Source organism: Meles meles, chromosome 16, assembly GCF_922984935.1.
Source record: "Meles meles chromosome 16, mMelMel3.1 paternal haplotype, whole genome shotgun sequence".
NCBI lineage: Eukaryota > Metazoa > Chordata > Mammalia > Carnivora > Mustelidae > Meles > Meles meles.
Window position 1 is genome coordinate 38,511,256 of NC_060081.1, and position 16,840 is coordinate 38,528,095.

Sequence of the window (16,840 nt, forward strand, 5' to 3'; positions counted from 1 at the left end):
AGTCCTGTGAAAATTCAGTTTAAGAGAAAGGGATCGCCCAAGCCAACATTATAATATAGGCTACCTATATTGTTTACAATACTTCATAGACCAAGGTCACCCTGTACACTATTTAGGGGAAGACATTAGCTGAAAATATTAGGCATAAGAGGTATGAGATGTGCCCAGAGAAAGACTGCAATACCAAGTATGTGTAAAGTCTATGTCAAGACAGGAATCCCAGAATACGGACAGAGTGGGTGCTGGACCCCAAGGGCAGATGGCCAGGGGAGGGCTCCCACCCTGGGGGAGGGACAAGAAGTTGTCAGGTCTGACTGCACCTTCAGACATCAGACCTCACCCACGTGAGAAGTGAGCAGCTTTGAGGAAAGCACCCTTCATCAACCTTGTGGGGCCCTTCCCATCTGCTCATCTCATTGGTTCCTCCCTCCTTCTGTTTCTTTGTTAAGAAGCCACAAAATGGGGGCAGAGTCTCCTTCCTTCAGGGTGCTGATCCAGAGGAGCCCCTGAAATGCTCCCCCACCCCTTTGTTTATTTAAGAAAGACCTGATAAAAAAGAAAACCCCTTCTTTAAAGACAAAGAGCATCTATCTTTGTTCTCATTCAGACCCCCAAACTGCCAGGGGAAAAACAATCACAGAGGAAAATAACAAACCACTTTAATTAGGAGTTTTCAGGGTCAAATTTGGCACAAGTCTGTCTGCTGAGTCAAGCACCGACTGCACCGTCCTAAACTCGCTAGCATCTCTAAGCATCCCTTGCTAGGCTGGAGGGCCCGTGAGGCAGGAATCATAGCACAACACTTGCACTTGTCAGATCTCTGATCCCAAGGCGACCACGGAGTCCCGGAAGTCAGCCAGGACCCCACACCTGGTAGCAGCGCCAAAACCAGACACCAGTGTGGCCTGAATATGCACAACCGAGGCCCGCAGGTTACATTCTGTTTGCAATTTACTAGACGAGGAGCAAAAATGATCCAGTCTTCCTAAATCAGTGTCCAAGCTGAGGATAATTCCAGACAAACCCCATGGAATAAGATTTGCCTGGAAGAATTAATGGTGCCACCCAGACGCCCCGCCACCAAAGATTCTTGATCAGAATAAGACATTTCCACAGGATGGGGTATCTACAGCCTTGTCCACACAACCTCCTGGCCATATCCAACTTTATTTTCTGAGGCTCTTCTACAGCACATGACTCTGTTTAGGCTTTTGCCAAACCATTAACAAGTTCAGGGGCACCTGGGTGGCTCAGTGGGTTAAGCCTCTGCCTTTGGCTTGGGTCATGATCTCAGGGTCCTGGGATCAGGCCCCACATCGGGGTCTCTGCTCAGCGAGGAGCCTGCTTCCCCCTTTCTCTCTATGCCTACCTGCCTCTCTGCCTGCTTGTAATCTCTGTCAAATAAATAAATATTTTTTTTAAAAAAGTTCAAAAACTGTTTCTACCACAAAAAGCAATGTCATTTAATCATGTATTCATTCAAAATAATAATGCTTTTGAGTGGGTTTGCTAACAGCTGCATTAACTTGTGTGGTTCTGTTCACACTCTCAGCAGACACTCCACACTTCTCAGGGATGATAGTAAAAATACTTAATGACATGGGACAGACTAGGCCCAGATCAATGACAACAGATGCAGGCCACAAAGTCACAGGTTGAAAACCCTGGACAGTCCCACTCACTGCTGCAGGTTCTTCCTCCCCATCCCTGACTTCATAAACCCTACCCCTGCTCCTGGTTGTGGGCTTCCTGGTTCTGCTTTGACCCCTTTCTGCTGGGCCTGTGGTCTCTCTGTGGTTAAATTCATCAGCTCCCATGTTTCAGTCCCCACCATGCCCCAGTGACTCTGTGTCTGCAGCTGCTTATTGAAAATTTCTATCTGTGTAACATACAGGACTTTTGTAGGGGCGAAGAGAGGCCACCCCCAAGATGGGCCACAAGGCATGAAGATTATTTTGACTTCAAGCAATCAAAACCCAGGAGATTTGGGAAAAGCTCTTTACCTCCCCCTCAACTGCCTGCAGGTACCAGAGATGCCTCTGGACCTAAGAAACTTACCTGTATAATAGGGCAACCTCAGACCCTCCTATCCCTCTCCTTTGCCTCATGCTGCCTAACTGTCCTGGGAATCTCATGTCTGTGTGGATTCCCTGTATATATGTAATTAAATTTGATTTTCTCCTGTTGATTTGGCTCACTAGAACCCCATCTATTTGATTCTCAGTCCTGCTAGAGGGGCCTTGAAGGGCAGAGGAAATTCTTCCTCCACAATACTTTCAAACTAAAAAACAAAACAAGACAAAAATCACACTCAGTATTTCCTTCCCATTTTCTTCCTTGGCCTCCAATGCAGAAGGGCATGCACAGGCACACGTGCGCGCGCGCGCGCGCACACACACACACACACACACACACACACACGATAGTTCCATTTTTCTCAAAACACACCTTTCCCTGACTTCTGTGATATCACCCTAATCAATACAGATCAATACAGGTCCCAGAGACTACTTCCTCTCCATGCTTTGGAAACATCTGTGAAACAAATCTTCAGATAAATTCACTCAACCCTGGAGATCCCTGAATGTCTGCTTGCGGCTGTGCCCTCTCTGATGATGGCATCGCCTATCCCAAGGCTCCTCTGCTGGCCCTGCTAGCCCGCCACCCTCCCCTGAAACCCTGAAATACAAACTCTGGCTTCCCCTGTTCACCTTCTCCCTTCGGTGCAAACAAGGCTGGACATCCAGGGTTACCCCTCTATGAAAAGTATGGAATGGCTGGTTTCTGGCAAACTCTTTCTTACAAAGACCAGGTTTCCAACAATGGGTGCTTGTGGGCTGGTGGATCCCATCAGCAGCCCTTGGTTCCAGCTCCAGCAGTTACCTTTTCAAGAGTAAATGCAGACATCCTACAGAATCCACACTGCCAGCTCCCAGGGAGAGAGGAAGCAAGACAACTGAAAATCCTGGGTGCACCTTCCCACTCAGTGGAGGTGATCAAGCAAGATGTGTCTCAGCTCCAGATCCCTATGCTGCCATTTCACATACAAGCCACACTGGAGGCAAGCTCAGGCAAAGCTGGCTGACATCTGCCGGCTTCTAAGCAGCATGAAGACACGCTTGTTTGCATTGTTTACTCGACTCCTTTGGTTTCCTCAGATCTGACCAGACCCTGGAAAACTGAGTCCTGTTAATCAGACGCACGGCAGCTGCAAACTAACACCTTACAAGGTGGAGGGGGGATTACTGTGCCTTTTTAAAGGCCAGAATATAGAGGTTTTGCCATCTGAAGCACCAGTGTTCCTTGGAAACTGCCTAGATGTCAGAAGGTGAACTAAAAGAGCACTTGGGGTGAACTAAACATTTCCCAAAGTGGACTCCTTGGAACACTGGATCCTAAAGATGCTTCATGAGAAAGAGTGTTCTGCGGCCAAAGGAAACTGGCAAACAGTCCATGTTACGGCGTCATCCTAAAAAGTCCCAGTGTACACTGTAACATAGGCACTAAAAAGTCCTGCAGAGGAAACCCTGCTTAATATTAGCATTTTTTCTAATGCGTTCTAGTATTCTATCACTATAATTCTTTAGAAATTTCTCTCTCTCTCTCTCTCTCTCTCTTTTTTTAGAGAGAGAGAGCGCGCACACGAGCAGGGAAGGGGAGAGGGAAAGAGAGGATCTTAACCATGCCCCACCCCCAGTGCAGAGCCCCACTTGGGGTGCAATCTCAAGACCCTGAAATCATGACCTGAGCTGAAATCAAGAGTCATACACTCAACTAACTGAGCCACCCACGTGCGTATCTATCTGTCTACGTATCTATTGTAATTCTTAAATAAAGTTGTACCCTAAACACAACCTGGTTAAATTCAGCTCTAGACAGATACTGCTGGGCTTGTACCTCTGGACAGAGTCACCTCTAGCAAGTGAGCTGTGGTTCAGCAAAATGCCTACTGTGCTTGGAGCCCTGGTGCCCACTTTGGTGCTTTGACCTCTCCTGACCTCTGTTTTCTCACCTAACTAATGGAATTAATCATACTATGGTGAAAAACAACTGAGGTGCTATCCGTAAAAACATTTTGCAATGCACTATAAAAATATGGCCAATCTGCTAAGGATGTACATCTTGCTGTGTGTTTACCAAAGAATACTTTGGTTCATTCTTTTCAACACCCACTCCTCTATGTTGTAGAATCTGGCTTTTGACCTTGTTCTCAGTGGGTAAGTGGGGTCCCCTGCGTACTACTCAGAAGTGATACACAAGGAATTGTGGTGATGCTGAGGGGGTGTCTTATCAGGGAAAGGAGGAGGGACCTCAGGAAACCTTCCCAGCTGAAACCATTAGAAACTTAAGTGGGGACAGAAGGGCTGCTGGGAAGTTCTCTCTGGCAAACAAGCACATACCAGAGCCCTAGAGGGAGTCAAGCTCCTCACAGCTGCCCCTGCGAGGGGGTCAAGTGTGGGTTATTTTAGGTCTCCTTCTCTACTTACCTAACCTGTCTGCAGAATGCCAGCAGACAAAGGAGGTCTGGTAGCAGGTTCTCTACTCATGTCCTCAGTCTCCAACTGCTGGGAGCAGTCCCAAGCCCCCACAATTCCTGTCAACCACCAGCCTTCTTCTCCAGTCCCAAATGCAAGGGCCCCTTACTGTTCCAGGCCCCACCCAATCCCTGACACCCTGATGCCCTCTGTGGAGCTATCCTAGTACCCCAGCACAGGGGAGTCAAGATGTTCTAGAAACATACTGGAACCTGAGGCCAAAAGGAAAGTGCATACATGTCTGCACACCTATCAAAATATTCTCCCATATTTGGACGATGTGAAAAGTTAATAAAAAGCTGTACTATCAGGGAAAAAAAAAACTGTATATAAAGCCAGCATTGCCTAATCTGCTGCAGGTCATTGTCAACCCTCATTAACTCCCAGGCAGGGACCAGACAAACTGAGGGTCACTGGAAACCACTGTCCCCACTGCACAGTAACGCAAGGCATAACAAAACCTGTCTTCATTTAAAATGTTGGTTATTTTGTTCATCGTGGATTTTTTACACTACATTTTATTTTTTAAAATACTGCCTTAAAATAACCATGTTAATTACTGAGTGCTGCCAATTGTTTATTTTTGCTCAATATTGTCAAAGTCCTGTTGCTGGAAGACTGCTTTGAGGTTTCCTTATTGATGACAATAGATTCCTAAGAAACCCCAATGTTCCAGAAACCATTAGGCCTACAAATAAGTGGGCTCCACTGCATGACCGGTTTGTGTGGAGCCTCCTCTGCTGAATTAGGAAAACCCAAAGGATTTGAGATCTTTGTGAAGAAAGGCGCCTCTTAGGGCCCAAGGGGCCCGGTCCCGCCCTGTGTTTCTTGGCAACAAATCACAGGCTTTAAAGCAGAATTCTGCAAATCCTGCTGTCCCCCGAACGTGGAGGGGGCCCAGTGACAGGATGGGTGGACGCCTCGCTGGTGGAAGCTGAGGCCAAGGGTGGAGGCCGAGCCCACAAGGGGGCGGGAGGCCTGAGGATAGGAAAGTGGCCCCCGTCCCTTCCCGGCAGGAACCCCAGGCTCCTCCTTCTCCCGCTATGCAGCCATCAATCCCCGCGACAGCCCAGCGCTCCCAGGTCGGACTCACACACCTTCCTGCGGGATCTTCTGCCGGGGGAGGAGGAAGCCTCGGACCCCGGCGTCTGCCCAGTGCACGGACTGCTTGCACGCACCGGGGCGGACCTGGGCATCGGGGCGGTGCGACCCCGAGTCCCGCCCGCGCTCGCAGGCATGAGGCGCACTTGACACCCCACGGGCGGCCCCCGCAGGTAGAACTCTACAAAGGTCCTTCTCCCTCCTCCCGCGTGCACGCATACACTGTGCACCTAGAGCCCCCGGCGCCCGCACCCTCCGGCTGCCCCTCACCCCACCCCCGCAGGGGTTGCATGAGGATATATACTCCACGACCCTACCGGGACCTGCAGTCGCCCCGAGGCACCGGAAGGTCACCCTGCCCGGGTCCAAGCATCGCCCTCCCCGGCGCCCCTTCCCCCACCCGTTCCCACAGCCCCCAGAAGACGCTCGCTCGCGCTCTCCCTCCAGGTCCCCTCCGAAGGGGAAGACGGTGCGGGCAGCAGCACCCCGCGCCTCGAACCCCGCTCAGCCCCCGCCCGTGCCCCGGAGCCTCCTGAGGTGCTGGGTACCGCACCTGGGGTGGGGTCTCCGCGGCCGCCGCCCCTTACCTCGCACAGGCCCTCCCCGCAGGTCTCGGAGGCGGGGGCGAGCGGTAGCCCCGCGGACTCGCGCGGGGCTGGGTTTCCCCGCCGGGGCGGAGCGGGAGGAGGAGAAAGAGGAGCCGGGGAGGGGAGGGACGGGCTTTGTGTCTGCCTCCGGCCCTCCCCCAGCTGCGGTGCTGCTCCTCCCCTTCCCCCAGCACCCTCCGGCGCCCGCGGAGGGGACGAGGCGGGGGTGAGGCGAGGGGTAGAGGAAGGCGCCTGCGCGACCCGGTGTCCGGCTGCCCGCTCACCTCGTGCGGGCTCCCCTCCGCCCCTCGGGACGTGCAGCCTAGGCGCCTGTGGGTGACCGGAAACCCTGGCTGCTGCAACCGGGCGAAGCCGGGACCGAGAAAGTTGATCTAACCCAAAGCAAACTTGGCTGGAGCAGCTCCCGACGCGCCTCGGCGCCGCCGCCCGGCTCTTCTGCGCTCCCTGGGGAGAACGCGAGTTTTGTTCTCAGAGATTCTTCTCTGTCTCCTTTCTCTGCACTCACTGCTGAGCCGGGCAGCCGCCAGCACCACCGGGCGCAGACCCCGGGATCAGCCCCGAGGGCTGGGAAGCCTCTGTGAGGGAGGCCCCGGGTGGGCTCCGGCCCTTTGTTCGGGCTCAGAGGCGCTCCAGAGCCGGGCAGCTGCGGGGCTCTCCCTGGGGGATGTTTTGCTGCATCCCCGCTGGGACGCTCGTGGCCAGGGTCGGTTTCGGAGTGTGCAGAGCTGCCCAGCCCCGCCCCGCGCCCCCCCTCCGCCAGGACCCCAGGGAACCAGAGCAGCTGGGAGGCTGAATGTTGTTTAGCTCAGTTCCGAGCCACCCTTAGAACGCCTAGGAGATGAGGGAGCTGAAGGCGAGCTGAGGGCAAAGCACAAGCTGACATCCTACGACACCCTCACCACCCACACCCCACTCCAGGTGGGATACCTGCGACAGTCCCCAGGCACTCCTGGCTGCCCTAGAATTAAGGAAAGGGAAAAACAAATGGTTAACTGATAAAGATCACAATCCCGCAGGACTTGAGTTTCCATCATTGTACCAATGTGTACGTGATACACAAGGGAAAAACATTCCTATCCATAGTCTTAACTCTCAGATACCCATAACTCAACTTCCTGGAGCCCTAAGGTCACCCTCCCCTCCGCAGTGATGTGGAAAACAGAGAAAGAAGGGAAAATAAAAACAAATTTCTTAATGACCTGCAGCCCCCTGGCAAGGACCTGAGACAGGCAGAGTATAGTATTCTACAGGAAGCTCTGACTGTCTTACTTTCGGTGCCTTACTAGCTGGAGTAACAACTTTAGCTTGACAATAGCCAGGCCCCCAGCATCCGGATAATCTTCTTTAGCATATGAAAGTCCTTTTGGACTCTTCACCTCAAGTACGTAATCAGCCACTTTTCACAACCCCAGCGCACAGTTTTCTGTCCACCAGTCCTGTCCCCATGCTTCAGTGGAATCATCTTTCTGCACCAAAGACATCTCAAGAATTCTTTCTTGGCCCTCAGCTCCAGACCTCACCAACATTCCAAAACTACATCATAAGGACGGCAGGATGGACTGGCGGGGAGGTGGGAGCCGCAGGCCAGTGGACTCTACCAGGAACCAGCCGTGGTCTTTCCTTCCCAGCCAGGCCAGACCCTGGTGAGCTGCAGTGTTTTCCCACTGCCCTGCCAAGGAGAGCACCTTTCAGGAGAAATCACTAATGGTGTTAGAGTTACCAAAGTAGCCAGAGACTCAGAAGGAGCCTCAGATACCTGTTGGGGACAGAAGCAGATAAAGGAAACAAAGTCCTTATTTTTATTGTTGTTCTGCCTCTCCAAAGAGGAGAATTGCATTGGCCTTGGTTCTTGTGATTCCTGTCTTGTAAAACCCCAAGATTTCTCTTTCATAATCAGCTCAGTCCCCAGGAAGTCATAATCCACCTTACTTCTTTTAATGTTCAAAGTCACCCATTCCATAATTGACTAAGCCTCTGATACCCACAAGGCACTACTGTTTGGGATGCTCTGGGGAGCAAAACAGATCTCCCTGCCCTATGTTAGAAGAGCTCCACAGGCTGAGGAGTGCCCGTGTCTGTGCAGAGGGTAGAACTGAATGCATGGGACGGTCAGAGTAGGCCTAGCTGAGAAGATGGGATTTGAGCAGGGACCTGGATGAGGTGAGGTAGGAGTACATACCTGGGATGAGCACTAAGGTCAAAGGCTTGGAGGTGGTAGGTAGAAGCTCCTGAGGGTGTGGGCAGGGGGTGACCCGCCCTGATCTTTGTTGCTGAAAGATTAGTGTGATACCACATGGAGAGCTGGCTGTGCGTGCAAAGTTAGAACAAGTTAGGAGCTATTGAAATGATCCTGGTTGGAGAGGGAGGTTGCACAGGGCAGGGGCATGGCAGGGCACACAGAGAGTAGTTAGATCCGTATTTATATTGAAGGTAGAACTGTCAGGAATTCCTAAGAGGTTGAATACACTGGAAAAACAAGAGGTAGAATGAGGCAGACTTGGCTTCATATCCTTCCCTCGTCGGTCCCTCCGCCCTGGAAGGATTCCGTTTTATAGAGGAAGCTCCCCCAGTGAAGTCCAAGGTGTATGGCCTCCACTCCTTTCCTCCTTTCTCTCTTTTCATTCACCCTCTTGAAAACTTCCTTCATCTTGTGGACATTGCCACATGGTTGGCCCCACAGGCTCAATCTGTTTTAAGACTTGGAGCTCATTTGGCTCGGTCCTCCCTCAGGAAAACCTCTTTCATTGTAGAGATGGATTTGGAGGTTATCCACCTGAAACTGTCTACTGAGGGGCACCCGGGTGGCTCAGTCGTTTAAGCATCCAACTCGATCTCAGATCAGGGGCTCAGATCATGATCTCAGTATCATGAGATTGAGCCCCACATCCAGCTCCTTGCTGGGCATGGAGCCTGCTTAAGATTCTCTCTCTCTCTCTCTGCTTCTGTCCCATGTCTCTCCCCTCCTGTCCCATGCTTTCTCACTCTCTCTCCCTCTCTCTCTCTCTCTCTCTAAAACAAAACAAAACAAAACCTATCTATTGAGTAAGCTACTATGCTTCCAGCATGGCAGTGAGGCTAGAGCAGTAAATCAGACAAAATGCTATGCTCTCATGGAACTCACATTCTAATGTGAAGACAGGGGCAATCAACCAGACAAGGAAAATAATGTAGCAAGGTTAATGATACCTGACACTGACTCAAGAAGAGAAAGAGGGTGGTGGGGAGGCTACAATTTAAAACAGGTAGTCAGAGACAGAATGGGAGAAGATATTTGCAAACGACATATCAGATAAAGGGCTAGTATCCAAAATCTATAAGGAACTTAGCAAACTCAACACCCAAAGAACAAACAATCCAATCAAGAAATGGGCAGAGGACATGAACAGACATTTCTGCAAAGAAGACATCCAGATGGCCAACAGACACATGAAAAAGTGCTCCACGTCACTCAGCATCAGGGAAATACAAATCAAAACCACAATGAGATATCACCTCACACCAGTCAGAATGGCTAAAATTAACAAGTCAGGAAATGACAGATGCTTGCCAGGATGCGGAGAAAGGGGAACCCTCCTACACTGTTGGTGGGAATGCAAGCTGGTGCAACCACTCTGGAAAACAGCATGGAGGTTCCTCAAAATGTTGAAAATAGAACTACCCTATGACCCAGCAATTGCACTACTGGGTATTTACCCTAAAGATACAAACATAGTGATCCGAAAGGGCACGTGTACCCGAATGTTTATAGCAGCAATGTCTACAATAGCCAAACTATGGAAAGAACCTAGATGTCCATCAACAGATGAATGGATAAAGAAGAGGTGGTATATATACACAATGGAATACTATGCAACCATCAAAAGAAATGAAATCTTGCCATTTGCGACGACGTGGATGGAACTAGAGCGTATCATGCTTAGTGAAATAAGTCAATCGGAGAAAGACAACTATCATATGATCTCCCTGATATGAGGACATGGAGAAGCAACGTGGGGGGTTAGGGGGATAGGAGAAGAATAAATGAAACAAGATGGGATTGGGAGGGAGACAAACCATAAATGACTCTTAATCTCACAAAACAAACTGGGGGTTGCTGGGGGGAGGTGGGATTGGGAGAGGGGGAGGGGGCTATGGACATTGGGGAGGGTATGTGCTATCGTGAGTGCTGTGAAGTGTGTAAACCTGACGATTCACAGACCTGTACCCCTGGAGATAAAAATACATTATATGTTTATTAAAAAAAAAAAATTTGGAAGGGGAGGCGAACCATAAGAGACTATGGACTCTGAAAAACAACCTGAGGGTTTTGAAGGGTCGGGGTGGGAGGTTGGGGGAACAGGTGGTGGGTAATAGGGAGGGCACATTTTGCATGGAGCACTGGGTGTTGTGCAAAAACAATGAATACTGTTACGCTGAAAAAATAAATAAAATGGAAAAAAAAAAGAATAAAGTTAAACAAACTAAAAAAAAAAAGTCAGAGAAAACTAAAAAAAAAAAAGAAAAAGCAGTAACAACATTAAAATAACAAATTTTAGGGGCACCTGGGTGGCTCAGTCCATTAAGCATCTGCCTTCAGCTCAGGTCATGATCTCAGGGTCCTGGGATCCAGCCCTGTGTTGGGCTCCCTGTTCAGCCAGCAGCCTGTATCTCCCTCTCTCTCTGCCCCTCACCCCCACTCATGCTCGAGCCCATGTGCTCTCTCTGTCTCTCTCTGTCTCAGATAAATAAATAAACTCTTTTAAAAAATTTAAAAAAATTAAACAAAAACAAGCTTTGGACCCTCTCATGGACTTATCTCACATTTGGCAGTTTTGACTTCCTACCCTAGGGTACCTAGGGACTGACGGGACCACTCCAGTCAGCTGCAGAGATCACAAGTGCTCTGGGGGCACTTCGGTCAGTTGAGGACCCGCTAGCCAAGAAAATGTCACTTGTAATGAAGCTATTTCTCCTCTAAAGTAAACCCAGCAGCATTGGTTCTGAAAGCATTGCCCAGAGCTGGCAGCTCAGCAATTTCTCTTCTCTGTTGTAGAAGGAGAAGTGTCTTGTGCACAGAAAATGACTTAAAAAGAGCACTTTTGTACCCCAGGGTCTGAGCTGTAGAATAATCATCAGAATAATGATGGCAATTCTTTATTCATGGGTCTGCATTGGTATGGGGTGACATTACCTTGGTCCATCCCCAAGTCCACCCTGGGAGACAAATAAAGAGTATCTGCGTGAAGGGGTGCCTGGCTGGCTCAGTAAGTAGAAGGTTCAACTCTTGATCTTGGATTGTAAGTTCAAGCACTATGTTGGGTGTAGAGATGACTTGAAAATAAAACCTTCAAAAAGAAAAGAAAAAAAAGGAGTTATCTGTGAACAGTTAACCAATTCCTAGTGTTAGGAATTATCTAGCAGTTAGATGATAGAAATTCCTTTTCCAAAAGATGCAGTTCGCGCAGAGGGAGGTAGTTTTTCGCAGAAGGGGGTATTTGGCAGGGATACGTATTTTATTTATATTTTTAGTTATGTCTTTGTTTATTTAAATCTAAAAGTAAGTGTGCCTGGGTGGCTCAGTCGGTTGAGTGTCTGTGGCTCAGGTCATGATCCAAGGGTCCTGGGATCCGGTTGAGTGTCTGTGGCTCAGGTCATGATCCAAGGGTCCTGGGATCAAGCCCCCGCACTGGATACCCTGCTCATCTGGGAGTCTGCTTCTCCCTCTCTTTCTGCCCCTCCCCTTGCCTGTCCCAGTGCATGTGCACTTGCTCTCTCTGTCCCAAATAAATAAAAAAACCATTAAAAAAAAATCTGAAAGAAAGCAGTCAGTGATTAACTCTGGAGTGTGGGATTATTAAGACTTTAACTGTTCAAGTTGTATGTTTATGAACTGTCTGAGTATTTAAGATGGTGTATTACTTTGCTAATCAAAAAAGCGTTAATTTTATATATAAAATCATATATACATAAAGAATTAGAAGTACAAGTGTAAAGGTGAACTTACATATAATTACCTGATATTTTAATTTTTCCTTTGACCTTATGATTTAGACCATTTAAAACTGTCCAAGTATTGAGGTTTATTTTTACTCTTTAAATTTTTGTTATTAATTTATTGCACTGTGGATGAAGAATGTACCTTATATACTTTCTGCTCTTTGAAATTAATAGAGGCTTTCTTCGTGACCTAGTATATGATCGACTTAGAAAAATATTTCTGTATTTATCAGAAAAGAAGGCATATTAAACACCCCCATAACCCCATTCTACAATTAGCATATAGCAGGTGCTCAAAAACTGTTTATTTTTGAAACTGAACACCAATTTATTAAATGTTAATTCATCTTTTACATTTATTCTAATTCATGACGTCATTTATTTTTACTATTTTATTTGCCAGTTTCCTAATTTATATCCTGCTTTTTTCCCTTCTCCCCTTCCGGAACTTTATGGACTTAGGGCAGATGTGTTAAGATCTTCCCTTTCAGGCGCCTGGATGGCTTAGTTGGTTAAACATCTGACTCTTGATTTTGGTTCAGGCCATGAGTTAGGGTTGTGAGATCAAGCCCTGCCCTGGGTTCCATGCTCAGTGCGGAGTCTGCTTTAGAGTATCTAGGCCCCCAAGATAAATAAATATAATCTAAAAAAAAAAAAAAAATCTTTCATTTCAATTGGAGCTCTGATATTTTTCTTAGAATTTACAATTCTATTTACATTTACAATACAATCTGTATGATCTATTATAATTTACAATTATTTGTATTCTAGCATTTTCATACTGTCACCCAGTACCTAAATACTCTGTCACCCAGTACCTAAATACTCCTGTTACTATAGTTTCTTCCTGGACCATGTAATTTGTTATAAACGTCCTTTGCCCTATTCAATGTGTTTGCCTTGAGTCAGTCAGAAACACCTATCATGACCCCTGATTTCTTTGTGTTTTCCTTCAACTGATGCATTTTTGTCTATCTTGTATTGTAAACCTTCCCACATCATTTTATTATAGATGAGTCCTTTTGAAGCAATGTATACCATAATTGAATTTTATTTTTTAAATCCACCTAGTAAATTTGCTTTAATTTCTGTCACCTTGTTTTATGCTTTGGGGGTTTTATAAAACCTTACCATTTCCTAAGTTCTATGCTTTTTGGTTAAAAGATCTAAACTTTATTTCTTTATAGAAATCTTCCATCATTTGAAGAAAAAAAAATCCCACCAGAGTGGTTCATTCACTCTTTATTCAACACATAAATCTTGATTATTTTCTGGGTGGCAGGTACTCTTCTAGGCACTGTGAATATATGATAAGACAGATAAAATTTTCCTTTCAAGGTGCTTGCCATCTAATGGGGGGGACAAAAATAAACATACAAACACATAGAAATGAAGATATACAGGGTATATTATGCGTGCCATAAAAACATGTGATGTGAGAGTAGCTCAAGGACTTACATTGTTTGGGGATCAGAGAAGACCTCCCTGCCAAGGCTACATTTAAGCTGAGACAAATGACAAAAGAGGGACCCAGTCAGGTGAATTTCTGGGGAAGGATGTTTCAGTCTAAGCAGAGGGAACAGCCAGAACCAAGGCCCTAATGTGAGCTTCAAAGATTAGGGCGTGAAGGTTTTTCAGGAAGTCAAGAGTTTTTGAGAAGACTGGAGTGAGGGGTTTAGGGACAGTTTGGGAGGGTTCCAAATGGGAATTGCTTGATCTGGCTTCCATTTTTTTTTTAATTTTTTTTTTTTTTTAGATTTTTATTTATTTATTTATTTATTTGACACAGAGAGATCACAAGTAGACAGAGAGGCAGGCAGAGAGAGAAGCAGGCTCCCTGCTGAGCAGAGAGCCCGATGCGGGACTCGATCCCAGGACCCTGAGATCATGACCTGAGCCGAAGGCAGCAGCTTAACCCACTGAGCTACCCAGGTGCCCCAGATCTGGCTTCCATTTTTAAATGACCACCAAGGCATCCCTAGGGAGCAAGGATGGACAGAAGGAGACATCAATGAATGGAAGGCGGTAAGTGAGGAAGCTTGGCAGGCACTGGGCAGTGTTGTGGAGGACGTGCGGACGGTGACTAGGTGGGCGTTGAGATGGAGTTAAGCAGGTGGGTTCCCCGTAAGCTACTGAAAGGGGGCTCAGAACAAGTCACTCCAAATACATCCAACTGACATACTGACTTATTTGAGCTAAAGGCATTTGAAAGACAAAGGGGCAAGAAGGCTACTCTGAGCTCCCCTTCTTTTCCTGAAAACAGGACACAGAACTGTACCAGGAGAAAAGGGACACTGTCATCAGCAGAGATGGGCAGTCAAGGCCAAGAAGAGTCTGGACAGACTCACCTCATGAAAACAGCCTTCTCCTCCTTCTCACTCCCCTATTACACAAGCACTGCTTTGTTCAATCTACTATATAAGCACCTAGACCCAACCACTCTGGGGGGTCTTCATTTACCTGGGAAGGTTCCTCTGCAAATATAAAATAGAACCTGTATGCTTTGTTCTTGCTGGTCTGTCTTATGTGAACCTAATTCTCCCCCCAGCCAGAGATTCTACGAAGAGAGAGGAACAGTTGGCCTCTCGGACACTATGAAGGCAGGACCGACTGGGCATGCTCCGTCACATATCCCTTCTGTTTTACATTTGGGTACAATAATGTTACACTTTCATTGTTCCTCCGCTGCCACCAAAGTAGGCCAAGCCACCATCAATCACTACCGCAGGAAGCCTTCTGCTGAAATCTGGCATCCACTCCTGCCCCCTACTGGTTATTTCCCGCATAGCAGGCAGAATGGTGTATTTTGAAAGGAAATTGAGTCCTGTCCCTTTTCCTGCTCACCCCTCTGGCTACCCACTCTACCCAGAAGAAATCCAAAATCTTTCTCATGGTTCTTAGAGTCCTCATACACTAGCTCGGGGTGCTCTTTAACCCCATTTCCTGCTGTTCAGCTTCTGGCCTTCCCTTGGTTCCTTGAGCATACAGAGCTCCATCCAGCCCCAGAGCCTCTGCCCTAGCTGTTTTCTCTCTGGTCCTTTGCATATCTGCACTTCTGGTACAGAACAACACCCTTTTAGAGACTTTATACGCCTGAAATTATTTTTATGTCCTCACAGTTCAGCGATGGTCTGGCTAATTATAAAGTTCTAAGTTCTGAGTTATATTTATGAACACTTCAAAAATGTAATTCTGTTGTCTTCTTGAGCTTAAAACCGCTGTTGAGGAGTCTGAGGTCAATTTAATTACTGCTATATTGCAAGCAAGAAGCAAGGAAAGGCGATCTGCTTTGGTCATCTGGAAACTTAAAAATAATAGTTTTGCCTTCAGTGCTTCTAATTCTCCCTTAAAGGGGTCCAAGAGGTTTTTCTTTTCAATAGTATCCTTGGTGTTCTTTACATCTGCAGACTATAATCTTTTTTAATTCTAGGGAATTTAAGGACATTATTTCAAGTCTTTCCTCCTATCCTTGTTGATCTCCTGCGATCTGGATCTGCCTGTTTACTTCTGTCTTCTGTTCCTTTTAACTCCCCCATCTTTCTCAGCTGCCTTCTTGGAGAGGTCATGGATCCCACGTTCCTACACATCAGTTCTTGGGCTCTATTGGTCTGTTCTTTATTCCACCCCTATATTCAACCACTATTATTTGCTATATGTATTTAAAATATTTTATTTATTTATTTGAGAGAGAGAGAGAGAGAGAGAGAAACGTGATCAGGGAAAAGGAAAAGCAAACTCTCCACTGAGCAGGGAGTATGATGAGGGACTCGACCCCAGGACTCTGGGATAATGATCTGAGCTGAAGGCAGACACTTAACTGAATGAGCCACCCAGGCACCCTTATCATTTTCCATATTAAAATAATCTTTCATATCTAATACTCCCACTTCCTTCCTTTATGTGTGATCTCTGATTCTTATGTCATGCGGTTAATTTCTTCCCCAATGTTAATATGTTTATCATGCTTATTTACATTTCGTGGCATCACCAATTCTGTAATTCTGCTTTATGAGTATATCTTGGTACATTTTGTCCCTTTTCCCGTGGTTGTACTCTTCAGGCATACAATATTTTGACTTGAGCGTCCATGATATTCTGAGGGTATTGACTATTCTAACTGGTCTGTGTATTGGAGAAGGGCCAAAGCTTAACTCCAAGCTTTATTGGCTTCTCATGAGTTTAAGGATATGTGGACTGGTTCTCTCTTAAATGCCCACAAATGCGGTAGCTTAAAAAAGCACCCGTTTACCAGCTCCAGTTTCTGTGGGTCGTGACTCTGGATATAGCTTGGCTGGGTTCTCTGCCCTGGGGTCTCACAGAGCTTCGATCCCAGGATTGTCCAGGGCTGTGGCTTCAGCTGAGACCTCTGAACTCCTCTGGGCTCACTTCTCAGCTCCTGTGGTTGTTGGCAGAATTCATTTCCTCACAGCTGTGGGACTGAGGCTCTCAGTTCTGTGGAAATAACTTAAGACCAACCAAGTGAGACTAGGCAAAGTCCGTCTATTCAGAACTTGCTCGAGCAAGTGAGTTTAGTCATCATTATTCGTGCTTGGCAAAGAATCAAAGGCAGGAAGAAAGCCGGAAAGGCTTGTAGTGGGAACAAGGGAGGGCTTCAGGTCA

At 47.2% G+C, this 16,840-nt stretch overlaps 1 protein-coding gene across 2 annotated transcripts in view; it reads right to left on the bottom strand.

Moving 5' to 3' along the window:
• The window catches only part of RIN2 (Ras and Rab interactor 2), a 222,561-nt gene extending 216,252 nt beyond the window's left edge, over positions 1-6,309 (bottom strand). For both annotated transcript variants that reach the window (XM_045981053.1, XM_045981050.1), the window contains exon 1: positions 6,224-6,309. The gene's annotated coding sequence lies outside the window, so the exon portion shown is untranslated. The remainder of the gene's footprint in view (positions 1-6,223) is intronic.
• Positions 6,310-16,840: the final 10,531 nt, after the last annotated feature.